This window comes from Mustela nigripes, chromosome X, assembly GCF_022355385.1.
Source record: "Mustela nigripes isolate SB6536 chromosome X, MUSNIG.SB6536, whole genome shotgun sequence".
Taxonomy (NCBI): Eukaryota; Metazoa; Chordata; class Mammalia; order Carnivora; family Mustelidae; genus Mustela; species Mustela nigripes.
In genome coordinates, this window is record NC_081575.1 from 121,416,883 (window position 1) to 121,439,617 (window position 22,735).

The window sequence follows — 22,735 nt, forward strand, 5'->3', positions numbered from 1 at the left end:
AATTCGAAATGCCCGGTCTTTACTCCAGTGCATTTCTTGCCAAACTGACTCCTTCATCTAGGTAATGCCTACCCAAGACATTTGGTCTCAAATATGATGCATCTTTCTGGGGACGGGCTTGCTGAGTCTCTTTAATATTTTCCTTCTCTCATTTGCAGTGTTTTATTTATTCCTTTGTTCCCCCTCTCTACATGAGTATAACCCGCTAGACTAGTGAGTGGTTCTCAGGCTCTAGGTAAGAATGTTGTGGAAAGCTTGTTAAAAGGCAGATTCCAACCAGACAACCTGAATCAGAAGGTCTGGGGTAGAGTCCATACCTTTTATTTTTTTTTTTAAATATTTTATTTATTTATTTGACAGACAGAGATCACAAGTAGGCAGAGAGGCAGGCAGAGAGAGAGAAGGAAGCAGGCTCTCTGCTCAGCAGGGAGCCTGATGCAGGGCTCGATCCCAGGACTCTGGGATCATGACCTGAGCCGAAGGCAGAGGCTTTAACCCACTGAGCCACCCAGGCGCCCTGAGTCCATACCTTTTAAATCCTAATATGCCCTAGGTTTATCTGTGTGCCAAACTGAAGACCCCAGTTGAATTAACATGCCACTATAATAGAAAGAGGGTAGGTTGCCCGTATCCTACTAAAATTTTCATTCCTAGAAATTATTACTGTGCTGAATGGAATTACTGGCTTATTCAGAAACAGGAATAGGGACAGCTTGTTAACTATATGGACACAGAATAAAACTTAGCAATAGGAGGTGCCTGGGTGGCTCAGTGGGTTAGAGCCTCTGCCTTCGACTCAGGTCATGATCTCAGGGTCCTGGATTGAGCCCTGCATTGGGCTCTCTGCTCAACAGGAATCCTACTTCCTCCTCTCTCTCTGCCTACTTGTGATCTCTGTCTCTCAAATAAATAAATAAAAACTTAAAAAAAAAAAGGCACAAAAAACTTAACAGTCATTGACCCATGTGTGGTTCTGTCTCACATTGTTATTTCCATATGATTGGCTTAGGATGAAATGGAAGCATTTACAATAAATTTGGGGACATGTTATTTTGTCATAATATGTCAAAAGGGAAGCCAAATACAAAAAAAAAAAAAAATACTCTGTCTTGATTCCATCCCAGCTTTTCTAAATGAGACTTTCAAGTTATTAAAAAAAAGAACAAGATGGAAACTTTATGACTTTGATATTCCCGTTGTGATTCTGTAGGGCAAAGAAAGTCATTTCTGCATATCCTTGGGCATTCTTTTTCAAAAATAATTTTCTTAACCTTTTTCTGAATCTAAGAATTTTGACATGACATATATATTGACTTGGGGCATGACATTCAACAAAAAAAGAAAAGTTAGGATCTTCACCCGTTTGGTAGGTTTCAAAGGCTATAAAAGCATAGGATGTATTTCCATATCTTATTTTTTTTATTATCTAGACTTTCTGATTTTTTTTCATTACTATTAAATTTTCTCCACTACAAATGGTTGGAGAAACACTTCTTGAAACCTACCGTTCAAGGATTTAAATCTTGAGAAATAATTGAACATTCCTGTAGTCCGAGTTGTGCATATTAAATGAATACACAACAGAAGCAGCAATGACCCAATTTGTGTGGTTTGGCATTTCCTGCATGTGCCGCTGTAGGAAAAAAATTGACCTCTTGTCACAGAAATCTCCTGGATCTGCCTTGAAATAGTATAAGTTGTTAGCATGACCCTGCAAACACAGCACACACGTCGCATCCTTGGACTCATCTACTGATAACTACGTGTGCTCAATTTATTTGAAACTAAAAGAAGTATGGTCAAAGAAAGGCTTGAATTAAATTCACTGCACAGACAATGTCGGGGGCATGGGGTAGAGGTGGAGGTATCCCGCCCAGGTTTTGTGTAAGTGGTTGGAATATATGACGGCGCTCTGTTTTCTGTACATACTTCCAGCACATTCAATTAAACTGATTTCTGATGCAGCTGTCAGTGACAGATCATGGCCTGTCAAACATCAGTAATTACATGATAATGGGAGTTAGAACCTGGTTATCTTGCTTTTCTGGAAATGCCATAACAAAGGACCACAGCCCAAGGGGCAAAACAACAGAAAGATATTTTCTCACCATCTTGGAAGCTGGAAGTCTGCGATCCAGGTGGGGCCAGGGCTGGTTTCTCTTGAGGTCTCTCTTCTTGATGTGTAGCTGTTGTCTTCTCCCTGTGTCCTCACTTGGTCCTCCCTCTGTGTATATTTGTATCTTAATCTACTCTTCTTCTTTTTTTTTTTTTTTTGAATTTTAATTCCAATGTAGTTAACATACAGTGTGATATTAGTTTCAGGTGTACAATACAATGATTCTCACCCTCTCTCTTTTTTTCTTTCTTTTATTAATTTTTTTGTTAACATATTATGTATTATTTGCCCCAGGGGTACAGCTCTGTGAATCATCAGGCTTACACACTTCACAGCACTCACCATAGCACATACCCTCCCCAAAGTCCCTAACCCAAACACCCTCTCCAGAGTCCCCTCCAGCAACCCTCAGTTTCTTTTGTGAGATTAAGAATCTCTTATGATTTATCTCCATCCTGATTCTCACTCCCCCTTATAAGGACAACAATCCTGTTGGCATAGGGGAACCCAAATGATATTGTTGTACCTTCATCTCCTCTGTATAGGTTCCATCTTCTAAACAGAGTCCCGTTCCGAGGTCCTTGGGGCTAGGCCTTCCATATGTGAATGTGTGTGGACACAGTTTAACCCATAACACCATAAAAACCCCAACAATTCCTGGAGTTAATCATGCAAGACTTGACCAAGGATCAAATCTTCAGGCCTCCATGAAAATAGAAGAAAAGCTGAAGAAGCATTGCTACCTCCTGTGTTCAACATAAAAAGGAGTAAAGAGAAAAGTAAGGGGCTGGTAGTGGAGGAGGCAGAGAGTAAGCTTCTGCAATGACTGCTCATCTGCAGAAGTGGATTTCACCAGGGGTGAGCTTCATGAGAAGGCTTCTCCATGAGTAAGCTTCTCCATGAGTGACCACTTCTTTGGGTGGGCATCTCCATGAGTGAGCTTCTCCATGGATGGACTTCTCCATGAGTGAGCTTCTCCATGGGTAAGTTTCTCCATGAGTGACCACTTCTTTGGGTGGGCATCTCCATGAGTGACTTTCTCCATGGATGGACTTCTCCATGACTGAGCACTTCCATAGGCGGGCATCTTCATGAATGAGCCTATCCATGGTTGGTCTTCTCCATGAGTGAGCTTCTCCAGGAGTAAGCTTCTCCAAGGGTGGTCTTCTCCATGAGTGAAGTTCTCCATGGGTGAGTTGCTCCATGAGTGTCCTTTTCCATGCTTCTTTGGTGATGGGGATTTAATCTTCCAAGATGACACTGGTTTGAAGGTGTAGTTATGCCACACAAACTACCATATAGCTTTAAGCAATATTTACCAAATCATTCCAAAACTGTGCAAAGCATGGAAGTATAATGATGAGTAAGAGAAACGTCCTCACTTCAAAAAAGCTATGATGACTCAGTCAAATGGGATTTCCTCTCTTGGTGTGTCTCCCTCTGTAGGACACATGCACACCTGCACACTCAACTCACACACATCTCATAATAGTGCTGCTTCTCTAGCTGAAAACATTTCAAACTCATGTCTTGCAAAATCTTCCCCTCCAACATGGGAGACTAAATTGGATAGCTCGCTAGGATGACTCCTTTCAAACAAATCTATATTATAATGTTGTCAAAACTTATATAATTCCATAAATGATATCACAGAACAAAATGCAAGTGAGCCTGTCTGTCTTAAATTAGAAAAGCTTAATATCCTTCTTCAATAGCAAAATAAACTTGATATGTCCCCCGACGTATAAAGCATAAACTGGCTTGTATATAAAATTATGTCTCAGGAAATGAAACTGGCTGAGAAGGTGTAAACAAAACAAAGTTAATTATAATATATCCAGGTTGTGAGGTGACCAGCAAGCTGTCACCATGAATTTCCCAGTAAAAGACAAAGAGGATTGTGGATATGAAAAAGGTAATAAAAGATTGCAGAGTGTTTAACGTGGAAGAACTCTGTATGCACAGTAAAAGACGGTTACATAAACACATAGTTACAAGAGAACCTTCACATTTTCATGAAAGAAATTGGCAGTTTCCTGTAACTGTGCAAAGGCACATCAGAGCACACCCCCTCCTAAATATTTAGCTGAGAGAAGTGAAACTATGTCCAGAAGATATTGGCACAAGAATGTTCATATTGGGTTATTCATAATGGCCCAATTGAGAGACAGTCTAGGGTTTCCTCAATTGGGGAATGAACGGGAAAAAAGAAAAAAAGGAATTATATTTGTACAATGGACTACTACTTAGTAGCGAAAAGAAGTGGGTTACTGATATACACAGTAATATCGACAGATCTTTCTAAAAATGGTGCGGAAAGAAGCTAGATACAAAAATACAGACTGTATATACCCATTTACATGAAATTTGACAAAAAGCAACATAAATCTACAGTGAAAAAAATCAGAATGTGCTTCCTTTTCTGGGTAGAGGTGTGTGAAGTGATTTGGAATTTCTTGAAGGAGCTCAGGGCAGGTGAATTCTGCATCTTGGCAGGTTTTGGTTTTGGTTTTGGTTTGTTTGTTTGCTTCTTTTTTTGTTGCTGTTGTTTGTTTGTTTTTTAGTTTTTGAACACAGTGCTTTAATTATAAATCTTTTATTTTTTTTTAATTTTTAAATTTATTTTCAGTGTTCCATCATTCATTGTTTATGCACCACTCCTACTGCTCCATGCAATCCGTGCCCTCCGTAATACCCACCACCAGTCTCACCCAACTTCCCACCCCCACCCCTCCTCCAAAACCCTCGGATTGTTTTTCGGAGTCCATAGTCTCATATGGTTCACCTCCCCTTCCAATTTCCTTCAACCCCCTTCTCCTCTCTAACTCCCCATGTTCTCCATGTTATCTCTTATGCTCCACAAGTAAGTGAAACCATATGATAATTGACTCTCTCTGCTTGACTTATTTCACTCAGCATCATCTCTTCCAGTCCCGTCCATGTTGCTACAAAAGTTGGGTATTCGTACTTTCTGATGGAGGCATCATACTCCATAGTGTATATGGACCACATCTTCCTTTTCCATTCGTCCGTTGAAGGGCATCTTGGTTCTTTCCACAGTTTGGCGACCATGACCATTGCTGCTATAAACATTGGGGTACAAATGGCCCTTCTTTTCACTACATCTGTATCTTTGGGGTAAATACCCAGGAGTGCAATGGCAGGGTCATAGGGAAGCTCTATTTTTAATTTCTTGAGGAATCTCCACACTGTTCTCCAAAGAAGCTGCACCAACTTGCATTCCCACCAACAGTGGAAGAGGGTTCCCCTTTCTCCACATCCTCTCCAACACATGTTGTTTCCTGTTTAATGAACACAGGTATTGGGGTGCCTGGGGTACTCAGTAGACTAAGCATCCAGCTCCTGATTTTGGTTCAGGTCGTGATCTCAGGGTCATAATATTCAACACCATGTCCCACTCCGTGCTCAACATGGAATCTGCTTGAGGTTCTCTCTTTCCTTCTGCCCCTGCTCACATTCTGTCTCTCTCTCTCAAAATAAATAAAAAAGAAAGCCAAAAACCTTAAAAAAAAAAAAAAAAAAGAAGAGGCATTGACAGGCACAATTACAATTGCACATTTCCCCTAGGGATGCATATCCTACCTAAATAAAAACATAAAAAAATAGTCCTAATAAAAAATGATAAACACACTGAGTTGTTTAGCAATGAAAATGTATTTATTAAACACTCGCTATGTCACTTTTTTTTTTTTTAAGATTTTACTTATTTGTCAGGTAGACAATACAAGCAGGGGGGAGCAGCAGGTAGAGGCAGACGGAGAAGCAGACTGCCCTCTGAGCAGAGAGCCCGATGCGGGACTCCATCCCAGGACCCTAAGATCATGACCTGAACCAAAGGCAGACGCTTCACTGACTGAGCCACCCAGGCTTACTTATTTTTATTAAATTACTTGTTTTTTATCTTATTATTTTTTATTATTTATGTTTATTTATTTATTATTATTTATTTTATTAAATTACTTATTATATTAAATTACTTATTTTTAAATAGATACATGAAAAGACAGCTTGAATGGAAAAAGGAAAAAACAGGTCACTATATGATAAACCAATCAAAGTAAAACGTGCGTTTTTGCAGATGTCATATGGGTTTGGTGCACTTGTCTTTCAACCTTCCCCTACGTTTGAGAATTTTAATATTTCATCATGGAAAAATAACTTAATACCAAATGCATCTTAGAAAAAGCTGACATGTGGCTCATTAGTGCGTACAGGGCAATGGTGGGAAACCAGAAACCAGTTTCCTGAATGAACTTTAGGATGATAATTGCTGCTTTTAAAGGATATCCAAAGAATGGATGTTGACGAGTGTGTTTTCTATGGGTTTTTGCCACTTTACATGTATTTTCCTGGAAGAATTATTTTTTGCTTCCTGATGAACAGAAATTTTATCTGTATTTAAAGGAGTGTTACGGGATGAGGCGGATTTGTGTCTCTTTGTTCGACCCAGATACGTAAACACATGATTTTATAAATTTCAGTCCTACGACGAACCAAGCCATAACTCCTATTTCCACTATTACGTACCTAGGTATGAAAATATTACTACCGTGCGTGCCCATTACCAGTCATTTATGCCTGAGATTTTCTTTACAACTGGTCCTAGAGGGACACACGTGGGTGGCTCAGGTAAATATCGGAGTTTTGATTTCAGCTCAGGTCACGATCTCAGGGTCATGAACTTGAACCCTGCATCCCACTTTGTGTCGGGCTCTGTGTGGGGGGTCTGCTTGAGATGCTTTCCCTCTGCCCCTCCTCCTGTTGTGTTTTCTAAATAAAAAACAAATAAATAAATAAATGAAAATAAAATCTTTTTTTTTAAAAAAAGGACTAGAAATACCATGTATTATTGAAACGATTTCCGCAATTAAATGCATTCACGCTCTAGCTTGTGGACGATACACTAGTAATCAAGGGACAGCATCCAATTAAAAAAATTGAATCGCATCTTTTGTTAACGGAATAATGAACAATTTTGTCCATCTTTTTGCCAGAAGTGATTTTGCCTCTGTCTCAGAAGATTCATCAAATTAGTTAGCTCGGTTGGGTCTATTTCATTCAATATGCTGGAAATGTATTTATTTTTTATTTATTTATTTATTTTTTAAGATTTAAAAAGGGAAGGAGAGCTCACTCATTACTGAGCAGAGAGCCTGATGCGGGGCTTGATCCCAGGAAGCCTGAGATCATGACCTGAGCTGAAGGCAGATGCTTAACCGACTGAGCCACCCAGGTGCCCCAATATGCTGGAAATTTAAAACTTTTTTCTTGTTTTCTGGAGGACCTATCTTTCATTTCTGGGGAAAGCATGAGTTTTCAGCATATCTTGTACTGGCAAATGTTTGGACATATTTTATCCTAATGCTATAGATTACACTTTCCCCATATGGTTTAATGCCTTTACAGATGACTTCATTTTAGCTCCATTGGGATTTTGGTGAAGAAATCATGTTTCTTATGGCCCATAGTTAACCTGAAATTCTCTTCCTCCTCTTTCTACTTGGCTGGTTTTATTTACGTACAATTTATTCCATTTTTCTTCTGCTACTTAATTCTCTCATTTTTTACTATAAATTGATGATAATCCGCTTCCCCTCTGCAAGTCCATTTAAAAAATACTGTTTAGAGCGCCTGGTGGCAGAGTGGGTTAAGCCTTTGCCTTTGGCTCAGGTCATGATCTCAGGGTCCTGGGATCGAGCCCCACATCGGGCTCTCTGCTCACCTGGTAGCCTGCTTCCTCCTCTCCCTCTCTCTGCCTGCCTCTCTGCCTACTTGTGATCTCTGTCAAATAAATATTTTTTAAAAGTATTGTTTATGAATAAAATCCCAATTACTTTGGCTTCCAGTTGGATTTTCACTACAACCACCTGTAGATTCTTTTCTGTCCATAAACTTAGTTTCATAATCATTAGCTTGTTTCCCCACCACTTCCTAAATATTCCCTCAGTCAGTTTTGGGCATTCAAGCCAGTCCATGATTTTCATACAGTGCGGTCCTTGCTTTCATGAATTCTCTTTTAGGGACATCTGGGTGGCTGCATTGGGTGAAGCATCTGACTCTTGATTTTGGCTCAGGTCTTGACTGGCTTCCAGGGAAATGATCTTACAATCACCCTTTATGCTTTCATTTGGTAATTATTTCCAAAGTTCTTATATCCTGGATTCTCTAGGCCATTTTCTTTGTCCCAGGAAAATAGCCAAGCACACCTCAGGGTCATGGGATCAAGACCCACGCTGGGCTCTGGGCTCAGTGTGGAGCCTGTTTGAGAATCTCTCTCACTCTTCCTCTGCCCCTCTGACTCACTCCCATGCTCTCCAAACAGATAAGTAAGTAAGTAAGTAAATAAATAAATAAATAAAATCTTTTAAAACAAAAAAGAATTCTCTTGTGCTGGTTGCCCAACTCATTCATTAGACTTTTTCCATTTATGGGCTTATAGTCACCATTCTTTTTTACTACATCTCTCTGTATTGAGACACATTCCCGTTGGCCTGGACCATTAAACTGAGTGTCAACAATGAAATCCCTCTTAAGGAATTCAATGATCTGTTTTTGTTAAGACATTTTTAATTGCTGAGAAACGATCTTCACGGCTGGACCTCCTCACATCCCGTTGTCAACTGGGCATATTGTCTCCCTGTGTTCTATCATCATCCTTGTCTTCATTAAGTCCTTGAGAATATTTTATTTCTGATACGGTGTCCATTTTCCTATGGACCATCCTACACTGACACTTTTTTTTTATTTAGAACATGGTATTTTGAGAAGGACCTTCACTAAACACAAACCCTGAACATTTCAAGTTCAATCGTTAAAGCTCACATCTGTCCTCAGTAGGGAGCGTTGACTCTTGAGTTGGTCTTCCTTCTTCAGGAAGGAAGGAGTTCCTTGGAAGAGGCTGGAGCTCCTATTTTACTCTGAACCCTCCAGCCAGTGAGTCTGGAATCCACTCACTACATTCTATTCCCAAAATCTTGGTATCTGAGACTGGGATAAGTTTTCCCTCACAGTCTATGAGCAACCTCAACAGTGAGTTTGGAGAAAGATAGCCAAGGGCCTTCATTATACCCTTATTGTCTGTAAATTTACATTTTATATTTAATATCCATTGAACATTGATCTGCCATGGGTTAGGCTGTGAACAAAATGGGCAGGAAACATTCCCAACTATCAATTTCCGTGTAATTCGCCTATTCTTTCGGGAACCAATTGCGTGTGTAAACTCAAACAGTGCCCCTAAGGGTAGATTCAAGTATTTGATGTCCCTAATTTTACTTCTTAAATTCTTGCAGAGAACTCTGTAATGATATCTTGAAACATGTGAAAAAGAACAGGAACATGTTCTTCCCACTAAGGAAATATGAAAAAAATAAAATAAAATAAAAAAACTAAAATTGTTAGAATCTCATATGTTAACTATCTCTGTGTCCAACATAGAAGCCACAGCTTGTCTCCAGAGGTATTAATCCAAATTCAGATGTCACTTTTTATCGATGCAATCTGCAGCCTTGTTGTGATTGTTCTTAAAGTTGAAGGGCTGTCATATCTGACCTGACACCACCCTATAAGGGATGCTGACCTTGAACTATTAAGAGTTCCCTTGTGTGCAAAATACAAATGAATAATAGCTCGAGTCTTGCAAAGGCAGAACACCGAGTTCACTACTGACCATGCAACTCCTACAGGATCTGCATGACCATCGGTTGAGAAATTAAATGAACACATCGATGAATAAAACCTTAAACCACCAAAAAATAACTTTCAACAGCATTGAAGTTGCAGGTAACCAACCAGACGTAATGCATAATTCCAGAGTAAGACATCGGATCGTGGACATAATCACTTGAAACACTTTGCTTTCCTCACTCAGGTTCTGATAGAGATGTCTTCCTCTGGAAGGGTTGACTAAGGAAGGGTCCTTTCTTCCTTTCTTCCTTCTACACTCCCTCCATTCCTCCTTCTCTCTCTCTCTTTCCTCTTTCTTTCTCTCCTTCTTTCTTTCTTTTTAAGGAGATCCAAATAATCTTGTAGCCTGTAACATGCCGAAACCTTTGGCAACTGGATTATTCCCAAGAGTATTATACTATTCAAATCTTGCAGCCTGAGTTTCTACAGAGCACTTGGATATTTTTAATCAACTCTTAAGTGTCTTGGATAAGAAAATGAGGAAATTTCTCTATGTCCATCTGGGCGTGTGTATATATGTACAGATACACAACCAGTGAAGACCATCTACAGAACACAAAAGAAGTCCTTTTGTAATAGATGGCAAGAATAGTATGCAACGTTCGGTGTGGTAGTGAGAATTATAATTAATGGGGATGTAGTCTGAACTGTGAAGACATTATATGTCTACAGAAGATTCTTGTCCAGAGAGAGGAATACATACACACACACACACACACACACCACCTCCACCACCACTACCACCATGACCACCACAACAGCAACAACAACAGTAACAGAAACAATAAGAACAAATAAGAGTACTGGGGGAATTAGAAATAATAAAGGAATGGATGCTATTCAAAAGTTAGGGCTAAAATTTTGTTCAAAAGCATCATCATTGAGATAGAACACTGTACCGTAGAATTCTTTAAACCTGTATTGAAAACCAGCCTTAAAAACCCTCTAGGCCTGTGGGATTGGTTACGATCTGGGGTCTTTCAGACTTCTAGCCTTTTCCGACATCATAGTGGAGATGGTTAGCATTTGCTCCAACAATGGTTGTGGAAATCAATTTAGATTCATTGTATAAAATGTTCATTCGTGAACCTGACATACACCATACATTCAGTAAATGGAGACTCCACAAGGAACGGAGACGTTCAATTTATATTCTGGAATGTTCCAAATTAACTGGAATATCAGAATAACTTTATACCCTAGGAGAGAGCAGAAGAGAATTTGAGTAATAAATGGATATGTCCTTGAATCCTTAATATGGTTTTCATTGTCCTGCCTGTCTCTTGCAGGAATTAATCACAGAGTGAGACCATGTCTCCTGAAAAGGGGAACATTTCCAACTCGTTGCTACTGAACACCCACAGCCCTCACGCTTGACTGAAGACCCTCTTGAGCCAGATACCATGCTATTAGAATGTTCTTTCTGGTTGGAACCTCAGAAATTTTCTGAGAACCCTTCTTAGAAATCATGTTCTAAAAGTCCATGTAGCAATGTATTCATACAAGAATTCCAAGTGGGAATTTGAAGATGTTTTCAGGGAGCCTTAAAACTTATCATTCATCAAAAATTTGAGGATGTAAAAGAAAACTGTTGCATCATATTTTCTACCCATTTTTTTTTTTTTTACATTGACATTTTGAGGTCTGTAGATGGATTCCGTTCATGGTAAGTAGTATTTTTTAAAAAGAAATAAAAGGAAAAAAAAAAGAAATAAAACAGGATTTGTGTCATTCAAGTTGTTTATCTATGACAACGTTTTTTTTTTTAAGTCTAGACATTTCAAGAACTGCTCGATGTCTATTTTGTTTACTTCCAAAATGTCAGCCATCACTGACTAATTTGATTATTTCCTTAGAGAAGACATTTTTGATGGAATGGTCCTCAACAATGGAAGGATATTTTATGAGCTCTAACGAAGTTACTTGACTTCTGGGTTTTGCTTTAATTTAAATGGAATGACTGTGCCACTCCTGGGTGATTTTAATAATCAAAGTAATTTAATTTACCTGGACCAAGCTCCCCCTTTGGTTAAATGGTTACAACCTGCTGTTAAATTCTGCTTTACAAAAATCTGTGGCTTAAAAAATGGTGAGAGAGGAACATCTCACCCAACGGTTGCCTACAGTTATGGAATTTAGTCACTTCTAAGATGTGTCTTCAAGAAACTAATGTTCACTTTGGGGTCCTGTGACCCATTCAGAGACAGGTCCTTGCCTAACACCAAACAGTCGCAAATGAATTTTATCTTGTTTTGTTCTACAAACAAACTGTGTTTGTTGACTTGGTTCCCCTCGATTCTGTGTCCAGTACTTACACATGGAATGTTGACATTAGATACAAGAATAGAGTAGGGGTTTTGCATATCACAGGCGGTTCATGATCGAAACATATGTCTTTGCGTTTTGCAAATTCTTACAATGCCTATCCTGGTGATTAAAGAAAACACAATATAAAAAATTAAAGAAAACACAATATAAAAAATTTCTGCTAAAACTATCTGATTGTATAACTCACACCTCCAATAGGCACCCTCACACAGCACCCATTTTTGCATAGGTGTGTTTTCATTATTATGGCTATCTGTGTGATAAACTAAATTTGTCACAGAATAGATGCCTTCAGGATGGAGGGCATTTAAAAGATTATAAAACAAGTGAGACAATGAATCTGTATATAAATTAATGTTCTCTATGGGACTATTCTTTTAATGAAGAATGAATTATCTCCGTCACCAGTAATCTAAAAGCAGAAATTCATATCTGCTAACAGGCAACTTAATAGCAAATGATTGCTCTTTAATAGAACAATGCAACTGTTTTAACTGCTGTGGGAGGTAGTCAGATCTTCACATGCTTCTCTGATACACTGAGCTAGGCTGTTAGTGCAGAAAGTGATTTCACTGACCACTTGATTCTCTGGTGTTCTAACCATTGCTGTGGCAATCTTCATAAACCATAATTGAGTAGTACAAGTGCCTTCGATGTGTCTGGATATTGTGTTTCGTAGGAGTGTCCTTGAAAATGGTCCCATCAGGATGATGGATACCCTTTGTATTTTATGAGTATGGTGATGACACCCTTGTGATCTTTCAAAGACATGCTCTATTTCCAAATTTTTGTCTGTGTATTTTTCTTTCAAGCATCTTTTCCCTATAGATTAATTTTTTTTTATTGTGGTTTTAAGGAAAACATTAAATGGACCTTTCTAACCTCATGCCCTTGTACAGGTCAGCAGTGTTCAGCATAATGATAGGCAACAGATCTCTGGAACATTTTCGTCTTGCAGACCTGAAACTCTAGAGCTAGTAGATATTGATTTCCCTTCCCCACTGACCCCATCCTAGTCCTGGTTGATGTCCTTCTGCTATCTGTTTCTACGATGTGGACTACATGCTTCATATGAGTGCAATTCCAGAGTAAGTGTCCTTTGGTGACTGACTTCTTCTGGTGAGTGTCTGTCCTCAAAGTTCACTCATGGTTCAGCGTGGGACAGGCTTGCCTTTTTTAAGGTTGCCAAATTTCTTGGAGGGGACACCAACACCAAAGGCGACAACAAACGAATCTGGACAACCTTTGGAAACTCGTACATCAAAAGAAACAATCAACAGAGTCGAGAGGCAACTTAGTCATGTATCTAAAACCAGATATTGTCAAGAATGTATAAAGAATTCCCACAACTCGGACACAAAATGGTTCAATTTGGAAGAAAAATAAATGGGCAGAAGTCTTGAACAGAGCTCTCTTTTTACTCAAGAAGATATGCAATTGCCAGTGAGCATAAGAAAAGGTGCTTAAAATCCCTGATTTTTAGAGAAATGTGAATGAGAACCACAGTGAGACAGCCCCGGACATCAAATAGGATGGTGACTACAAACCCAGAGAAAATAACTAATGTTCCTGAGCATGAGGAATTGGAACCCCCATGCACTGTGGATGAAGACTGTAAAAATAGTGAGCTCATTGTGGGAAAGGCAGTGGGGAGCTTCCTCAGACAATGAAAAATTGAGTTATCATGTGACCAGCAATTCTACCTGTGGGTGTATTTCCCCAAGAATTCAAGTGGGATCATGCACATGTATGTGCCTAGACGTGTTTACTCTTCTCATATTTAACAGTATCCCAAGAAGTGGAAACAGCTCCAAAGTCCATCAGTGAATGAATGGATAAAGAGGCACCATAGACTATTACATAGTCCTTATGATGGAAAGACATTAGGGATCGAAGCCAACAGCCAAGAAATAATTTTTGAGACCTCTTTGGTGCAAAAAGGTGGTTTTATTAAAGCACAGGTACAAGACCATTGGGAAGAAAGAGCTGGAGTAGGGTCATATGGAGTGGCCCATTATATACTTCCAAGTTGGGAAGGGGCTACGGAGAGCCTATGCCTCCCAGGTATTCTAGAAACAAGGTTTTCAGGATCCTGAGGAACCTTGCCATTGCTGGGAAAATGTCATTTATTACTGTTTAGTAAAAACTCCATCATGAGACCCTTCAGGTGTATGTTGGTGGGTCATATGCTTGGGGGATGATTGCCAACATGTATCTTGGGCGGAGGGGAGCTAGAGATAAAAGACATTTGCAAAGGACTTTGTGTGCATTATAGGAGACTCGCAAGATCCTGGGGGTTGGGCTAAGACTGACTTTTGTCCTTAACAAAGTGTCCACATTCAGGCAGCAGAGTTCCTAGAGGAAGGTCACTGTGCCTGTTTCAAGGACTTGTCCATGGGCTGTCGGTAGTAACGAAACTTAATAAATTTTCTTCTGTCTTTGTTTTCCACATCAATAAAACTTAATTTCCTCATAGATTTCCTTCCAAGGTTCAAGTCCAGCTGTTTAAGTAAAATGAGTATTTTAAAAGGCACGTGCGACGAATAGTGATTATACCTTTAAAACGGGCAAGATTTTTGAAAAGCAGGAGTCACAAACCAATGAAAAACTGACTCAGGCTAGCCTAAGCAGTATGAAGAAAAGGCCCATTAAATTTGAAGTCTGAAAACAAAAGGAAGAAATTAGGAGAAAAAGAAAATTTACCATACACAATAAAATTTTAATAGAAACTTTCCTATTAACGCCCGATGTGAACAGTCTAATTCATTCAGAGACTAGTTCATCAAAGTCTTGAACCCCGTAAATTCATAAACCACCATTCACACTCCTGGATATGAACAGGAAGCTCACAGGTGTCGAGTCTCGGTCTCCTGAGAGTCACGACTAAGACCCAGGTCTTTCGAGGTGTGATTTTATTCTCTTTGTTTGTGGTCATGAAAAAGTCATCTTGGCATATCATGTTGGGTTTTGCTCGTGTCCTCCTAGTCCACCTGGTGGACAGGACTCTTTCTGTCCCATCAGAGATGCTAATTATGGCAGTCATCGTACAGAAATATGACATCTGGGGGGCACCTGGGTGGTTCAGTGGGTTAAAACCTCTGCCTTTGGCTCAGGTCATGGTCCCAGGGTCCTGGGATGGAGCCCTGCATCGGGCTTTCTGCTCAGCGGGGAGCCTGCTTCCCCCTCTCTCTCTGCCTACTTGTGATCTCCGTCTGTCAGATCAATAAATAAAATCTTAAAAAAAAAAAAAGAAATATAACATCTGGGATATGCATAATGAGGGAACTCCCCAGGTGACCAGCAGCATTTATTCTTATTGGGAATACGAAAGTCCGCCCACATAAATTCTTGTCTTTGCTTCACAAGCATTACTTAAAACACCAAACTAGTGAGTATCAAATTTCATAAATTAATAAAGTGAAATATGCGCATAAAAGGAGAAGTTGCTTTCATAATGCAAGGAAACTCTTTAATACTCTGAATATCCATTGTTAATTATTTTCAACTGTCTAATCAATAAGAACCTTTGAACCTCTAATTTTCAATTAGATGTAACACACATTTACTGCAATAACAGAATTCATTTCAAAATACTCCATCTAATCGTGTAACGGTTACATGCAATATCAAATTTAATATAAGTTGGCATTCAGAGGCAAAAGGGTTGAAAATAGCATTTTATTAGCATTGTACGATGTACGTGTAAAATGTTTCAACATTCTGGCAGAGTACCTAATTTATATTTAATCCCATTTAAAATATTCCTCTGAATAAATTAGACTAAGGCAGCTATTCAAATTAGGTCTTAAAATGATAAACAGAATTGGACGATTTGGGCAGAGAACAGCTGTACTGTATTTGGCCACATGTCGTTATTACACTCACGTACGCAATCAATATGGACTCAATTACTAGAAATAATGGAAATCGTAATACTTCACTCCAGTAGTTCAATTTGCTTGCATGATTTATTACGCTTTATTAACCAAAAGGAGATTATACTCTTGTATGTGAAGGTGTTATTCTATTTTAGGATAGGGAAAGCTCAGGTGTAGACGTGTGAAAAGAGTATTTATGGGTGTTTGGGGAACACATAATCATTTGGACAATGCACGTTAGGAAGTTTATGCCACGGTAAGGAGTAGGAACAGCTTAACGCTTACATGAAAAGCATCCATGGCCATGTGCAAGGTAGGTCATGTCTTGGACTCCTGTGCACTTAGCTCTTGTTGGGGTCAGAATGCCTTCCAAGAATCTCCACTTGCTTGTAAAATCATATGCTGCTATAATTGCTTTCTAGTAAAGCAATGCATGGCTTTAAGACTCTGTTAACAGAAATGATGAACTTGATAGGAAAACACCAATGAAAACGGCAATTCCACTAACATTCTACTTCTACCCATTGCTAGCCTTTCGTTTTGGGTGTATTAGTTTGATAGAAGACAAGCATGACATAATCCTATTTTCAAATACTTCTTGATGGTTATACAATATCAAAAGGAGCGCCTAATAATTAATGCATAAGAAGTCGAGTGACTCTCTAGCTTCTGGGCATAAAAAGAAGGCACAGTTGACCCTAGAGCCAACGTAGGAGTTGGAGACCAATGCCCTATGTGGCCAAAAATCCACAGACAACTTTAGACTCCCACAAAAGTTAACCACTAATAGCCCACTGTTGACTGGGAAAGCCTTCCCAATAACATCAATGGTCGGCTCACGCATATTCTGTATGTTCTATGGACCATGTGCTATATCCTTGCAATAAATTAAGTCACAGAAAAGAAAACATACTAACAAAATCATAAGAAAGGGGGAAAAAAAACACAGGACTGTACTGTATGTATTCCCAAAAATCTGTGTATGAATGAACCCACATGCAAACCTGTGTTGTTGGAGAGTCAGCTGTATTTCACGGAGTAACAGCCCTAAATCGTAAGTAGAAGGACATTAGGATGGCAGGGGCAAAGAACCTCAGAGTTACCCACTGACATTAGCCAGGGGGAATGAGAACATTAAGGATGGAAATTTTAGGGGCAGCTGAGTGGCTCTGTCAGTTAAGCAACCATAAAGCATCTGACTCTCAGGTTATAACCTCAGGGTCCTGGGATGGAGCTGCATGCTTGGCTCCTTGCTCAACAAGGAGTCTGCTTCTCCCTCTAAATAAATAAATCTAAAATAAGAAGAAGAAGAGGAAGAGGAAGAAGAATGAAAAGAAGAAAGAGGAGGAGGAAGAGGAGAATGGGAATTCTAGGACAGGAATGGAAGCAACATGAGTAGGAAGATCACAGTTAACAGAAGTAATCCACAGAAGGAGGCATGACTGGAGAAGATGAACCCTCTGTATTCCGTCCCCATGAATAAGAAGTCATCCGCTTAAATCCAATTAAATCTGTCTTAAAGAAATGTGTGGTCAACGTAAAACTTCATTCCTCATTTTATACAAATTGAGTACCAATGCCCCAAATCATGGAGTCCTTCCTGTCTTTGTTTCTCTTATCTACTCCCTGCCCCCATTTAATCTACCACCAGTTAGGTTCCACCAGTTAGGTCTCCAACTCAACCACTGTCTCAAAGTTGCACATACACAGAAACATCCAGATGGGTCTCCCTCTTTCTGTGCCTGCTACAGGTGACGTGTGTCCCCGTGAAACTCATATGTTGAAACCCTAACCCCCAATGTGAGTATATGTGGAGACTGAGAAATAGTTGAAGTTGAACGAGGTCATGAGGACAGAATCTGCATCCTTACAATAAGAGAGTCACCAGAGTTCTCTCTCTCCTGTCTGTCTGTCTGTCTTTCTCTGATTCTGTCTTTGCAAGCATTGAGGCATGGCCATGTAGGACACACTGAGAAGGTGACCGTCCACAAGCCAGGAACAAGTGTCCTCCCCAGGAACCAGCCCTGCACACACCTGGATCTTGGCCTTGGAGCCTTTGGAACTATGAGAGAATCTGTGTGTGCTGTTGAAGCCTCCCCATCTGGTGTCTTTGGTTAGGACAGTCCCGAGCAGACTAACGGGGTCTCCTTCCTGTCCATTGCTCAGCACAAGTAAGACTGTCTTGTAACAATATCAGTTGGAGCACGCCATGCCTGTCATACTGTGTGATGGCTTCTTATTACCGGCAGAGTCACTGTTTTATGACAGGTATCATACCATCAAAGCCCCCCAACAGAGCCTCTGAGGTTTTATAAGGTCTTCTCCACAACTCAATCTCCTCTGCATCTTCTGTGATCTCCTGTCACTGGAGTTCCTCCATGTTCGTCCCCAATCTTCATGACGCTGTTGTTCACTTGCTTGCAGACACTTGTATTAGAATTCTCCTACCACTTGAACAAAACAGAACCTCCTTTGTGTGCCTAGGTCTCTGTTCCTCTAAATTCCTCATATCTCTGGTGTCCATTGTATTGCATGCACCGATTACGTGAACCCTGGTCCGTATCCTCTCCTTGTTTTGCTTTGGGACCTCAAAGAAGGAGAGCCCAACAAACACATGAGAGTAACAACACTTTCTGGGTGCCAGTCCTCCATGGTGATGATGGGGAAAAAGGGTAGGGTACCAGATAAGCAAAGCCATGGATCATGCCTTGCAAATCTGCATGCTGCCATTTTGCATGTTGCTGTGCAAATGGTCTCCAAGCAACATGTGGGTATGGGGAGAGGCGCTGCAGGTGGGTCTTGACACTGCCACACAGAAGAGGAACTACTTTGATGGCCAAAACAAACCACCACATGGATAGCACAATCTTGAGGACCACAAAGCCAAAGAGAATATGTTCCAATCATCCAGGTGCAGATAATTATCATCCATCTTGGTGGGGAAACTATCTACTCTCCAGGGTCTCGTCATTGAGGAGAAATGGCTTGTTGGTGTGCCTGACAAGTCTCTCCAGTTCCCCCACCCCAATATCGATAAAGATGTAGTAAAATCTCGATCCAACGCAACACACACATCAGCAGCAGAACCTTAAAAACCAGAATTGATGGTCCAGAAGCCATAGTTGCAGACTGTGTAGCAATTGGAAGACAGACAATAAGATGCCCTTGCCGTGGGCTGCTCAGCCTCCCCCTACAGACCATAGGTTCCAGGAGAGCAGACTCACATCCGAATGCCTGAATTCATACACTGACACCTGAGTTCGCCCTTATTCTGCACATACTGATGGGCCTCTGTTGATGTTCCTATGGCTGCTGTAACAAATCTCCCCAAAGCCGATTGCACAAAAGGACAGAAATGTACCAAATTAGACATCTGGTGGTCAGAAGTCCAGAGTGGATCTCACTAGACTAAAATGAAGGCATCACAAGGGTTGAGCTCTTCCTCTCTCTGTCTCCTTTCTTCCTGCCGCTGGTATATTCCTTCTTCTCCAGGATACCCATAATTCCTTTGCTTGTGGTCCTTCTCCAGCCACCAATGTATCTCTCCAGTTCCTGCCTCTTTCCTTCTCAGATCACTCTTTGCAGTTTCCATAGGTTCCACTTGTGCAATACAGGTTGACCTCCTCATCTTTAGAGCCTTAACTGAATCACGCCTACAAAGTCTGTTCTGATGTATAACATGTTAACATGGGTCCAGGCATTAGAATGTGGACCTCTTTGGAAGGGGAGAGGCATCTTCTGCAGTGCCAACACCATACTGCGTCAAGTGAAGGAAGGAGTGAGGAAGAAAGGGGGTCCCATGCATCTGCTCATGTGTGTCCCATCCCCTGTTTCCCACTGGCCACAACTCACCTCCGTACTTCAGGTCTGGCCCCTCGGTTGTTTCTGGTGGAAGCCAGGAGCATGCATCACAGCGTGGATCTCTTCCAAGCTAAGGACTGGATGGATAATTTTTGGAGGGTTGGATTCCATGAGAGACAAAGACTGAAGCCCAACCTTTCAGCTTAATCTCTGGTCAGCTCTTCACCTCCAGACAGGAAATGTGCATTTGACTAGGAGATCCATTCGGGAAGAAGGCATCAGCCAAGAGCAATCAAACAAGCTGCAGGGACATTCTGTGTCCAACATGCTTACAAAGCCCAAGAATGTAAGGTTCATGGGGACAGAGGGCGTGACATGATTTACGACTCTAGCTTCTAAGCGTTATATTCCTGGTCATTAGGAGACACTCCATATTTATGAAACAAATATCACAGTGGGTAAAAGCCCTAAAACAACTTGATGTAGCAGAATGGATTTGTACCTGCTTCTTACAAAGGATTCTTTCAATCCAGAGTAACGAAAAGGGGACAGGTTGAAATAGGGAGACGTTATAATAATATTTCTTGAAATGTCTAAATTTTTTTACTTGCCTTTTTAAAGGGAAACCACACATATTTATTTATTTATTTTAAAAATGTGATTGCAAGAGCTAAATAAAGTATCTGAAGTGACCAGTCCTGTTTGCAAATCACAGACAGGGGAAGCATCAGTCACCAAGAATTAGAAACCTCTGAAGCCAGCAGGAAGATATGCTCCTGGAAAGGCTGGAAGCTTCAGTGCCTGGCTGTGTCTCCTTGTTAGGACGTTAATTCTCCATGGGAAACCGCCATGTTCGTTGAAACCGCTGCTTGGTCACAGAAATGGTCTGATTTTGGAAGCATACATTATAACAATATGCTCTCAGGCATGTAGCCGTCGTGCTAAGAGGTTTCTTCTCATTCCTACCTTGTTACTTTCTCATCTTTATAGTAACAGAATTTCATGACAGTGAAATGGAATGCCCAAAAGAAGCATCCAACAGAGTTCATGATGGAAAAGGCATTCCATTGCTACTATTTCTGCACTGATAAAGTAAAATGATGTATGAGAAATGGGGTCAACATAGCACAGGGGGAGCAGTGTTTAAAATGTGTTTTCATTTTATGTGCATTCCTTTCTTTGCTCAAAAGATGCCGCTTCCCGTCAATGTACATAATTCTAAGGAAATCAAAAAGACAAATCTGTCTCAATTCTTATGTTTCGGTTGATACTGATGTTGGTGATTCTCCACCCCACCCCACCCCCTTATACATTGGGTTCTGGTGTCAACATCTTCCAATCTCCAGGTCCCTCATAAAAGCATTTCATTTTCTGGGTGTCAAAGCCAGATCCAGAGATAAGAGTGAGCAGGTTGAAAATAACAGTTTGGATGAAGCCCATTTATAAAATGATGCCTGGAAATCGGGCTGAATCATGGCAATTTAGGCTGATTCAGGCTGAATCACAGTGAGTCTAGGATGAATATAGTAGCTGTTGCTTCATGTAGGATTATTAATATTTTAAAAAAAAATTATTAATTTATATAAAAGCAAGAGAGTGCAAGTCGGGGGGAAGGGCACATGGAGAAGCAGACTCCCCACTGATGAGGGACTCTGATATGCGAATTGATCCATGACCCTGAAATCATGACCCAAGCCAACGGCAGATGCTTCACTGAGTAAGCCAACTAGATATGTCTTATTTGGAATTATTTTCACAAAGCCGTCATGAAACTTAAGAAGATTTAAGCACAAGTTCCTCGATTGACTAATTTCTCAGAAATATTCTAAACCTAAGGGTCACCAGAGTGTTCATTAAATGCTGGAGGTATCTGAGGGTCTGTATAAACACACAGATAATGGTGCACATCATGTTTCATACACACAAATGAATTCATAAAATACTTGTGAGTAATCCATTGTGGAGAAAGACATTCATGGTGCACCTAAGGGGCTCAGTTGGTGAAGCGTCTGCCTTCGACTCAGATAATGATCCTGGGGTCCTGGGATCAAGTCCCACATCTGGGTCCTTGCTCAACAGGGAGTCTGCGTCTCCTTCTGCTCCTCCCCCTACTTGTGCTCTCTCTCTCTCTCAAATAAATAAATAGCATATTCAAGCAAACAAAAAAAGCCTCCATTAAGAGGATCTGTGGAGCATCAGTCTCCTAACAGAAACCTTTGCAATGAAAAGGCACTTGTGGTGAACACTGGTTTGGAGGATTCTTTACGCCGGTGGGGTATGAGTAGGAACACAAACCATGGATGTGCTCAGAGTTTCGAGTGTGTGCTGGTCATTTCTTCTCAAGAGAAGAAGATAAATAAAGGAGCAATGATGTTCCTCATGGTCAGGGCAAAGTACCAGGACTTCACAGTTTCTCAAACTCTTATGGTCTTAATCCCTTTGGGCTCCCTAACAGAGTACTCCACACTGGGGGCAAGGGGGGGATGCTTATGAACAACAGATATTTCTTCCAGTTCCAGAGGCTGGGAGTCCCACATCAAGGTGCTGGCAGAAATAAAAACCTGGGTCATTTTCAAGGGGCTTAGCTGTCATTTGTCAGTGACATTTCTCAAATATTTGCTGGAAGACTATCCCATTTTGATTCTTTAAGGAGAATGTCCTCTGTGTGCCTGCATTTACTGATGTAAATAAAATGTTTAAAAATAAATAAATAAATAAAATCTTTAAAATATATATATATATATATTATTCCTTGTAGTCTGCAATGCAAATTTAACTGGGCATCGTGAGTTTCTGACAGTTAATTTGTAAGGGCAGAACAGCAGGGCGGTGGCTTTGCACCCCACCAGCAGAAGGTCTCTGCTTCCGGAGATGCTCCTTGTCCACTCACCCTGGTCTTCCAAGA